The sequence below is a fragment of the Lates calcarifer genome, unplaced genomic scaffold (assembly GCF_001640805.2).
Source record: "Lates calcarifer isolate ASB-BC8 unplaced genomic scaffold, TLL_Latcal_v3 _unitig_1905_quiver_2145, whole genome shotgun sequence".
NCBI lineage: Eukaryota > Metazoa > Chordata > Actinopteri > Centropomidae > Lates > Lates calcarifer.
Window position 1 is genome coordinate 13,224 of NW_026115835.1, and position 11,527 is coordinate 24,750.

General features: G+C 42.6%; 1 long non-coding RNA gene across 1 annotated transcript; it reads right to left on the reverse strand.

Moving 5' to 3' along the window:
• Nucleotides 1-829: 829 nt before the first annotated feature.
• LOC108891267 (uncharacterized) lies at nt 830-5,601 on the reverse strand. The gene is made up of 4 exons (XR_001962285.2): nt 5,470-5,601; nt 1,963-2,938; nt 1,652-1,790; nt 830-909 (listed from the first exon to the last, which is right to left on the reverse strand). It is a non-coding gene; the product is annotated as an uncharacterized LOC108891267 (long non-coding RNA).
• Nucleotides 5,602-11,527: the final 5,926 nt, after the last annotated feature.

Genomic DNA, 11,527 nt, shown 5'->3' on the forward strand with positions numbered 1-11,527 from the left:
AGCGCCGGCCCGTTTGCTAAGGTGGTCTCGCCACGCTGCTGCACCACCCCTTCGTCCCCCTCGGAACGCCGACCTCGAATTAACAAGGAAGCGGGACAGCAGTCACTGCACTTTTAAACACACAAGTACAGGTTACACTTCGCTGCAGATCGCTACTCACACCGCTGGGCAGAGTATCACTCTGCCCGCTTCTTCATGGAACCTTCAACTATTTTTCCTAGGTTTCTCCGTCAACGGCAGCTCCGGCGTGATCCTGCAGCCTGTCCCCTGTGCCTCCTCCGCCTCGTCTGTGCTCTCTGCGTCCTCCTTCCTGTTTCCTCCGAAGCCTATATGGCCCCGCCACTCTTTAGCTCTAACAGGTGCAGGTGATTACACCGTGGGGAGTCACATCCGCATGGGCTTTTCAGAATAAAAGCACAACATACTCCCAGTCTGCAATACATGCAATAAAACACAACCACACACTAAAATCAGAAATGTAAATTAAAAACACACTGGGAGTTAAAACGACACACAATAAAATCTTACTGTACCCATGCGACATGTGTAGTGTGTGACATCCCCACTTAAACATGTTTGGCTTGCAAAGTATAATACATACATGAATACATGCTGTAATACCTAACTTGACCTGAGTTTTAGCAAAGTTTACTATTCTGTCTGAGACTGTGTTGTGTCATGCTGTTATGCCCATTGCAGGACTTGAAGCAACTAAAGACACTAAAGTTCTGAGAAAAATCTGAGAACTAAACCTGAGGTCTGATGATGTCATAAAATAAGCACTGTGTGATGGTATTATGATCATTATTATAAATGTACTTACTGAGCAGCTGAGGAAGAATTCGCTGGAATTATCTCCAAGATACAGGGGAAGACACTGTAGGACAGCAGTGCGTGTTGTGGTGATGTCTCATGGAAAAAATGACAAAAAACAATCAGACTACGACAGGCAGTGTGCTCAGGTTACAACATTGAATTCCAAGTGCTTGAGGTAGTTAAATAATTACTTGTACTATAGTAGTGTAAGTAGTAGATTATATATATTATTATTCTTACAGCTGCTACTTCTACAAAAGTACGTGTTATTATTTAAAGGTACATTAGGTACATTAACCCTTAGAGTCCTGAGCCTATTTTGGCCGTTTTTGAATACGTTTGATTTTGTCTTCATGTATTCAATATTTCTCTATTTCTCTTTCTCCGTGTCTCTCTCTCTGCTCGCCAAACTCCTGCAAATTTCTCCCGCGGTTGACTTCTGATCATACGCAGTCGGCACCTCCCCCACACACAGCCTGCATCTCTCTACGTGCGCTCTACGCGTAATCATCAGCTTCTAAGGGTTAACTTTAATTATCAGTACCTGTTGGTTTGAGATCCGTGAAATAATAATGAAACGTTAATGTAATGTAATGTTATGAGTTGTTTTCAAGGTAAATGCATAGCTGAAACTACTTTCCAGATGGGTGGGGTGCACAGACGCATAGTCATATGAGTAATGTACCTACTCATATGACTATGCAGATTATTATTATTATTATTATGACAATAGGTGTATTTGCCAGAATGTAGAACTATCCCTATGACTACCTCAAGCACAAGTAAGCTCACTACTATAAGGTGATAATGATGAAGAATCTGAAACAACACTTACTTGTGTATAGATTGGCTGGAGGAGGCGATCAAGTGATTGGCCTAGGACTCCTTTTCTGGATTTGAAGAGGTCAATGAGACGGGTGGTGTGGTGGTCCAGAGATTCATAGAAGTCTTTCTTGAGGTTTTTACTGGAAACTCTGTCAACAAAAAATAAACACATCCAAGGAATTGTTTCCTCCACCATGCTAGTCATTTAATGTTAGGTCTACTAGATGATCAATTAATCATTAAAATTATCTAATGAAAAGAGTAATCTACAATGAAAAATATGATTACTTATGGTGTAGTGCAAGTGTAGGTGGACCATACCTGACTTTCTGTGAACAGCACAGGCCAACGTTCCATCATCCTTTTGGAGGCTGGCAGGCTGTTCTTCCACACTTTCTTTGCGTTGCAAAGAAAATGTCTGGTCCATCATTTTCTTCACATCAGCTGAGTCTGGAAGCCTTTTCTTTGCTTCACTTTCAAGCTGACTTCTAACTGACTCTGAGTATCTGCATTTTCACCATCAGGAAAATTTGGTAAGAAATTTGTCTCACTTCTTTTTGGCCTTTTTATGTTACTACATGATGGCTCTCCTTCAGGGGAATCCCTCTTCCGCTTGTTGCCATTCACTGTGACATCGACCATTCCAGATCTTCTCATTTTTGTACAGAAATTCCCCATCTTGAACTTAATGCTATTCTTCCAACCGCAATATCCAGGGGGTGATCCAGCTTCTTTCAAACAAGGATGTTTTGCAATCAGTGCAGAGGCCACTTCTCAACAGTGTTCCTCTGTGGGGTATGCCGTGTACTTGTACATTGTCTCTGCAAGTCTCTCTAAGATCACATGTTTCATGTCCCGGGTAACATCCATCCGAGTTCCAGCCTTCATATAGGCAAGGTCTCCCTGTCTCAGTAGGAAATTTACATCCACAGAGAATTCTGGAATATCAAATTCAGAAGGCCAAGGATCGGGCCTCATCAGCTGAGATTTTTCTTTACTTGTATACAGTATATCTGTATCAGATGTGCTTGGTGAGGACAGTGTGCTAGAAACCAAAGAGAAGTACTTGAGATTTATAACTTTCAGTTTCTGTGTCAGTTCTGACACATCTGTCAGGTTGCAGAGGGCATTGTTAAACAGTGGGTCTTCAAACTGTAGATTAAAGTCATATGGTAGTGCCAGTTTAACTTTCAAGTGATCCAACAGAGACTCAAGGTCGCTTGGTTTTTCATCAAGACTGATTCTTCTAATGTCACAATCAGTGACGATGACGATTGGCCACTTCTGTTCCATCATTCTACAAAGAAGAGAGACATAAAGTTAGTGCAGCTAGCATAATATGTAATGTTTCAAAGAAACAAACAATGTGCCTCTGACTCGGTACACTGGAGGAAAACCATCATTGAACTCAGTCAGTTGAGTTGCAACCAAGCCTGTGCTGCTTTGTGTCAATTCATAAGCATGAAGGTGCTCATGATACCATGCTATCATTGGTTTGCACAAGAAAACAATGTCTGCATTAAGCACTAGCACTTGCTTAATCTGTCTGAACTCTGGAAGGCCTCCACATGAACCTACAGAAACCACCATATCTGAAGCGTGGTTCATTCCATCAATATTGACAGACAGAGCTGACAGGACTGTGTTTTGGAGACCACATCTTTGGTGCAACATGTCTTGAATGTTCCCTGGGAGGGAAGAAATCATTATGCTCTTTACTCTGCTTGGAGTGCTGCTTTGAAAAAGGAAGCACAGTCCAAATGGTATTCCATCATCTTTTGATGTCGGTGTCGGGTCTGGTTGGGGTTTGTCGGTTATATCAGAAAAGGAGTACGGGAATTCTTTGATGGACTGATTTAGTGTCTCAAGAGAGATGTACTTCTTTTTTTATCAGATCTTGAATGCACAACTCAAATGGGACCACGCCCTCCAAAAGATCATGGAGAATATCTGGAGGAAATCCATCCATAGCATGAAAGTATTTCAAGCTTTCACTAAGCACACATTTGCCTTTGACTCCATAATGTGCTGCTTTAGATGGGTTCTGTGTGACTTCCTGAACCTGTCTGTCATGGGCATCTTTGGTTCTCAGTGTGTAAAAACCTGAGCTGACACTTTTTGTTTGGATTTCTTCTCGTGTGGCTATACAAAACCTGCACATTTTCTCCACAATAAAGCTCTCTTGAAATCCTGCCAATGCATGGGCAGCCAAGTTATCTGCTGCAACGTACAGCACAGTCCCCTTTATGTTTGCTCCTAACTTTTCAACATAAACCCCATTCTCCTCAAGTGACACAAGGTCTTCAATAAGTGGGCACAGGACTTCACGATACCCCTTCTCTTTAATTTTACCTTGCATAAAACAGCTAACTGTATGGAATGAAGGGATGAGCGGTACTTTGGGTGTAGATTGGCAAGAACCCAATATACTGCACACAGTTTATGCTTCTTCTTAGATGTTCCAAGTGGGTTTGCAACCTCAGAGTCATCAATATACAAGCCCAGGGCAATTCTGAATTCGTCTTCTGCTAAAATTTCATTTTCACTAAAGTGAGAACTCTTCCTGTAGTTACTGTATTCACTTACTTTAGAACTGCTGGTGGTGAGAGCCTTGTCTAAAACGTCATCTTTGCTCAACAGTGCCTTGAGCATTTTAAGCAGTGGAATGTAAACTATATTTTGACCCTGCTTATCAGTGACAAACTCCACAGGTTCCACGACAGGAAATTCTTTCACTATCTAAGTTGCTCTCCTATTGGAGGTTGAGAGCGAGCCTCCAGTTGATGTGTGTTTCAAAAATACATTTGTGTCAGTCACTGCTTGGACAACCTCCTTAACAACACCATTATCAATATCAGGGTAATGGCGTCTGAGTATCTTCTCAACCACAGAAAACATTAGCGGTTCTCAAAGTTGGAATACCTGTCCTATTTGCTGGATAATTTCTTGGAGAGCACCTTCAGATATGTTCAGTATTGTCTGCATTTTCAGGGAAAGGGAGGCTAAATTGTGCTCAAGCTGAGAGTCAAGGTCAAGGTCAAGGTCCATACCAACATCTGCCAGCTCCTCTTCTAAACTAGTGACATCATCAGCTGGCACAGGTTCAGCTGGGAGAGAAGTGCTCTCCTCAGTGCCACAGACCTGCACAGCTATTCCTGGTTTGAACTGCAGACTAGATGTAGAATACTTCTGGTCATGATTCCTACTTTTGTGTGTGTTAAAAGCAGAATAGACATTTGTCTCAAAATCACAATCCAGATAGGGGCACTGCATTTTTTCTATCAACTTCAGATGCTGGCATAAATGTGAAAAAAAAAAAAATCATTTTCACTGCAGGGCTCATTAAACTTGCACATTTGACAATTAAATGTTTGCACATCCTTTTTCACTGGTTATCTGTGAGTGAAATCTGGATAAATGAACCTTCAGTCCATTAAATGATTTGAATATGCAAATACACTGCTGATGAAGACATGGTATTGGGGAGGTTCTTGTGAAGCCACCATGCTTTAATCTGTAATGCTTTAATAGCTCGCCTCGTTTTGGAGAGACAGAAGTGCAAAACCTACATGTCCACTGCATGCCTCTTCCAGGAGACACTACACACATGAAATACAACAATAAGTTGACTAAAAGAGACAGTGGCCACCTATCATAATGACTAATGTTAAAATATTTGGGATTAGCAACCTGCCCTTTGAGATGTTAGCTTGTTAGGTTCCCATTGTGCTTTCTAACAAACGTTTTTAATGTAATAATTTTGCAGTGGTGGATCAAATTAAAACACAAAAATAAACATGACTGTTAAATTACTGAGAGTGACAATACCGTCTCTGATGGATTTTTAGTGAGACAAAAAGCTGCGGTTGCTGAGCTGGTCTGGCTGGGTAAGAGAATCTGGTGACCTGGTGGCCAACAAAGTCTTGGTGACGGAGGATATGTCTTGTCAAACTGCCACCAACTGGAAAAAAAACATAAAAGAAATATTACTATCACTATCACTAAGTACAATTTTAACAGTCATGTCATCAATTTTGTTTCAATAGTTTCAAATTTGTGCAATAAAACAGACAGCAGTGTCTATGAAAATCTCCTTATGCAGACAAAATGTATTACTTAAAGATCAGCATCACTATAACCAGCATTTTCAAATTTCTGAATGAAAGCATTACCCACCTGGACTTTCTTCTGTGTTCGTTTTTCATTTACCAGGTTCTCATACCACTGCATGAAATAAAACAAACTGGGTTAAGTCACTAGCCAGAGCAAGGTGTCAGAATTCAACAAAATACTGTAATTATTGAGTGAGAGTCAAATTATATTTTATCTAGAGGTCTTCAACATCTGTGTCCATAATTTCATTTGAAGGTGTTACAGTGCTTTTCCCCATAACCCAAGTTAACAGAAGCTGAAATCTAACACGCCAGTTGCTGCAGCACTGTACTCCCTTTTCTTTACTGGGTCAGGTCTGACTGCTGTAAGGGGCAGGGGCATGTACAGTTGAGCCAGAGAAGAGGATCTCAGTTTGAATGTTGTGTCTACAAACTACAAACAAACTTTAACTTAACTAACGTCACACACAGCTTCCGGACTGACTTTAGCCAAGGTTTAAACCCCAGCACGAGCATGAGTGCACCTGACACTGACTTCTGGTGCCTGTAAGTGAAGCACGGAGCCGCTCCCTCCACAGCCTTAAATTAACTGGTTAAGAAAACAGCTAAATTAGCAGCGCGCGCTAATCCAGCAGCTAACAGACAGTAGGGCTGGTGCAGCAACAGGTGGAGATATGCTGCAGATTTACAACACACTGGGGCTCGTTTCAGGTCGTTTAGACCGAGTCAAAGCACTTTATTCGGATTCACTCACGTTGAACTGCTGCTAAATTTTTAACGTCTGCTCTGTGTACACGTGCGCGCATGTACACGTACACACACACACACAAGCTAACATGCCAATGCCTCAGAAAGTCGAAGAGCCGGAGTTGCAGGCTGGTTTCTTCGAACAACTCCAAATTCCAAAAAATAAATTATATTGACAAGATTATAAACAAAAGCTTTACTTACCGAAGTCAACTTCACCTTCTGTGCTGGCTTTGACCGCTCCCCGAGTTGGCCTCGTGCTTAAAGTGGTAGATGCGCGCCAACCGGAAATGGGCATGCGCAAGGGGGCACACAGTTCTGTAACTTAGGTCTCATACCGCAAACCAAGCTACACACTCAGTTAAACCATGTACATAGAATTAAATGAAATAAGTTTGTTGATCAAAAGTACAGAAAACTCAGTGTGAGCAAGTAAACATAAAAAACTAGTATGAATTAAGTTTAAATGCACTGTTTTAGCTTTAGTCAGGACAATGTTTGCATTTACAGTGTGGAGACAGCAGTTTTTCATTCTGAGCTTAATGAGCGAGCAGAAGCCGAGACAGGAGGACTTTCAGACGCGGGACTCACTGTGAGTCCATGAGAGCTTGAACTGTGTATTTCTCGCCATGTTGATTGGATGAAACCTCTCAGGGAGAGATGTTCTGTCGGAACGCGCGTGCTGTTAGAACATACCTGAAGGTTCCATTGTTACCATGGTTTTTTTTTTTTAAGGTGCATCGTTCAGAACCGATCATCTTTTAAACACAAACAAACTCCAGATGATCAGAAAACTGTTGGCTTTCTATTTGCACTGGATTTCTTTGAAAAAGAGACAATTACATTGAGGAAAGAGACTTCAACGAGGACTTCTCATCGCACCCGAGCAGCTACCTGACAGCTACTGTCACCAACGAGGATTTTTACTTGGAAAAAGTACGTTTTTTTTTTTCAAATTTTTCAAAAACCATGTTGTTTCAATGCATTTTGCCTTTGAGTCCAACATTGACTGCAAATATTGGAAATATTTTTCAACTATCAGTGTAAATTAGCCAAATGGGACTGACTTTGACTGTCTTAAGTTTGCCCAAAGAAACCAAAAGCTTGGTTACGTCTCCTTCAATCACTTGAACCGTTAGCATGCTGAGAGGTAGCCTATGAATAAAATAACGTTTGTATATCTTCTCGCTCACACCATAAGTAATACATGTAGTGACAATATCTTTTAATTTGAAAATATTTTTGATGTATTTTACACAGAACGGCGCACAGATATTATTCAGTTTATGTCCGATTGTGAACTGTGATATGTGCCGACCTGATAAACCGCTTACATTTATTTAATAATTGATTAATTGATTAGTGGATTGCTAGAAACTTAATTGGCAGTAATTCTGATAATTGATTAATTATCTCAATATTTTATACACAAAAATCACTCATACCAGCTTCTCAAAAATAATATTTGCTAGTTTTTGTTGTTTGTTTTATTAATTTCTGACATTATATACACTGAACAATCAATGGATTATTAAAAAAAAAGATAATGTACTTTGTGTTAGTATGACTTAACGCATGTCATTTATTTTATGGTTCATTTTATTTATAGTTTTATTGCATTGTGGTACCTTTGTTGTGTATGTTTCCATCTTCAGATGCAGCAGGACACCTGGACAGCGCTTCTTGTTCCTGTCCCAGCCGCTCCATCATCCCTCAGGTGGTCCTCCACAGGGTCCCAGCGGCAGCCTCCCACAGCACTCCACCTCTCACCTCTCTCTCCCCTCCTGCCTCCTCCTCTGGCTCTTCTCGCTTTTCTCTCTCCTTACCAGGCTGCTCATTCTGGCCTGTTGAGGCATCAGGACCTCCTCCCCAGAAGATCCAAGGAGGGACCCTCAGCCGCCCCCTGAGCCTGTGGAAGCGCGCTCAACAGCTCGTGGCCAGATCACGGTAAGAACATACATTCATGGTATTTTAAGTTATATAATTTCATTTCCCTAACCACCCAGAAACCAACCAGTTGTCTAGAGCTATGCATGCAATTATTTTATAGTTTTATTGCATTGTGGTACTTTTATTTCAGTGATGTGTGAAAGTTACTGTGGTAACAGTTGATGGTATGTTTATGTGATGTGAGCAGACTTCTAAAGGTTGTATATGTTTCTACCTTCAGATGCAGCAGGACACCTGGACAGCGCTTCTTGTTCCTGTCCCCAGCCGCTCCATCATCCCTCAGGTGGTCCTCCACAGGGTCCCGGCGGCAACCTCCCACAGCACTCCACCTCTCACCTCTCTCTCCCCTCCTGCCTCCTCCTCTGGCTCTTCTCGCTTTTCTCTCTCCTTACCAGGCTGCTCATTCTGGCTGTGAGGCATCAGGACCTCCTCCCCAGAAGATCCCAAGGAGGGACCCTCAGCCGCCCCTGAGCCTGTGGAAGCGCGCTCAACAGCTCGTGGCCAGATCACGGTAAGAACATACATACATGGTATTTTAAGTTAATATAATTTCATTTCCCTAACCACCCAGAAACCAACCAGTTGTCTAGAGCTAAGGTTATTAGTCAATTAGTAGATTGTCAGAAATTAATTGGTACCAATTTTGATCATTAATTAATTGTCTAATTTTTTTTAGTCATAAGTGCCAAAGAAATTCATTGTACCAGCTTCTCAGATGTGAATATTTGCTAGTTTTTTCATCCTAACATTATATACACCGAGCTATCAACTGATTATTGAAAGAGAAAGTAATCAATTATTTTGTATTAAGTATAATTTAATGCATGCAAATTATTTTATAGTTTTATTGCATTGTGGAACTTTTATTTCAGTGATGTGTGAAAGTTACTGTGGTAACAGTTGATGGTATGTTTATGTGATGTGAGCAGACTTCTAAGGTTGTATATGTTTCTACCTTCAGACGCAGCAGGACACCTGGACAGCGCTTCTTGTTCCTGTCCCCAGCCGCTCCATCATCCCTCAGGTGGTCCTCCATAAGGTCCCGGCGGCAGCAGCCTCCTGCAGAGCTTCACCTCTCACCTCTCTCTCCCCTCCTGCCTCCTCCTCTGGCTCTTCTCCCTTTTCTCTCTCCTCTCCAAGCTCCTCATCCTCTGCTCTCTCTTCATTCTGGACTTGTGTTGAGGTATCAGACCATCCTCCTAAGCTCATCCTGAGGAGGGACCCTCAGCCTCCCCCTGAGCCTGCAGAAGCACCCCAGCAGATGCCTCTGCCTCCCTCTCTGGCTCTTCTCTCTCTTCGCTCCCCTCGCCTTCTCTCCTCCCTCTCCTCTCTCCTCTCTCCTCCTCCTCTTCTAGCTCCTCGTCTCCGACCAACCTGAGCCACCATCAGCTGTATTTCATTCTCTCTGTGCTTTGATTTTTGCGCTCCTGGTCTAGGTGCTCGTCTCCGGACAAACCCGAGTCACCCCTGAGCCTGCAGAAGCACCTCCAGCAGATGCCTCTGCTCCTTCTCTGGCTCTTCTCTCTCTTCTCTCCCCTCGCCTTCTCTCCTCCCTCTCCTCTCTCCTCTCTCCTCCTCTTCTAGCTCCTCGTCTCCGGACCAACCTGAGCCACCCATCAGCTGTATTTCATTCTCTCTGTGCTTTGATTTTCTGCGCTCCTGGTCTAGGTGCTCGTCTCCGGACAACGAGTCGCCCCCTGAGCCTTCCAAGGTGCGCCCCCTGGACCACCTGAACCACCCAGTCAGCGTTTGGAGGTGCGCCCCCCTGGACCACCTGAGCCAACCAGTCCACCTGGGTTGTTTGGGAACCAGCCTGAACCGCAGTGGGTGAAGGATGTCCCGGTCCTTCATGGAGAGGAGGGAGCCATATGATTCCATGGGGTGCAAAGGACCATTAAGGCTGAAGGTAGGTCTCCAGGTAAGCCAGAGTCATTACGTCGTTATCATTACACATTTTAATTTCCTTACATTTTTTTGTGAATGATTTTGTATTGAACTTGTGTGATTTGCTTTGAATTAGTTTGAATTGAATTGATTGAGGGCCATGCAGCGTGAGAATGGTGTTCTTGTTGCTGCACCATGACTCAGGCAGGGTGTCTGCACAGAGCGAGTGTGATCTGGGAGGGATAGCGTGAACCTCCAACGTGTTTCGACCTCCCAGTGAAGCTGCTCTGTGACAGAGAAAGAAAAGGATGGCGACACCATGTCAAGGAGGTTCACATGTCTGTCGACGCCCACCCTAGACCGACAAGAGTCTGCAGTGACAAGGGGCCTCATGGCAGGGGTCAGCTGTAGAAAGTTAGCATGTAGGTAGCATGTGTAGTTATGCTAGAGAAGAAATTATTACAATAGGGAAAGAATCATTTAGGAAGAGAAGGGAGAAGAGAAGAGGAAGGAAAAGGTAAGATGTACGACAGGGAGGAGAGGAGGAGGAGTCCTTCAGAAGAAGAAGGTAAGTCTTTCATGTTATTATCAGAATTTCATGCAGTTATGAATTATATCACTGTTTATCTGATTTCTAAAGTTTTTAGCTCAATCTGCTTGTCTTCTGTTTTTCTTTTAGAGAGATGACGAGAGAGGAGAGGAGAGGAGAGGAGGTGGAGGCAACATGACATGTAAACCCTCTCATATAAAAGGTAAACATTTCATGTTATTATCAGATTTAATGTAATGATGAATGATACCTGAGTTTACCTGATTTCTAAAGTTTTAAACTACAACCTGTTTGTCTTCTGTTTTTCATTCAGAGAGATGATGACAGAGGAGAGGAGAGGAGGTGGAGGGCAACATGACATGAAAACCCTCTCATCTAAAAGGTAAACATCCATTTATCTACTGTTATTACCTGATTTTATGAAGTTCATTATTTGAAGTTTTTAACTGTTATTCCCTTTTGTCTGTCATTTATTTCTGCAGAGGGAGGAAAGGGGTTTTTTTTTAAAGAGAAGAGGAGAAGACAGGCTGAGGAGATGAGAAAAGAGAAGAGAAAAATCAGAGTGGAGGAGAGGAGAGGAGGTGGAGGGCAACATGACATGTAAACCCTCTCATCTAAAAGGTAAATATCCATTTATCTACTG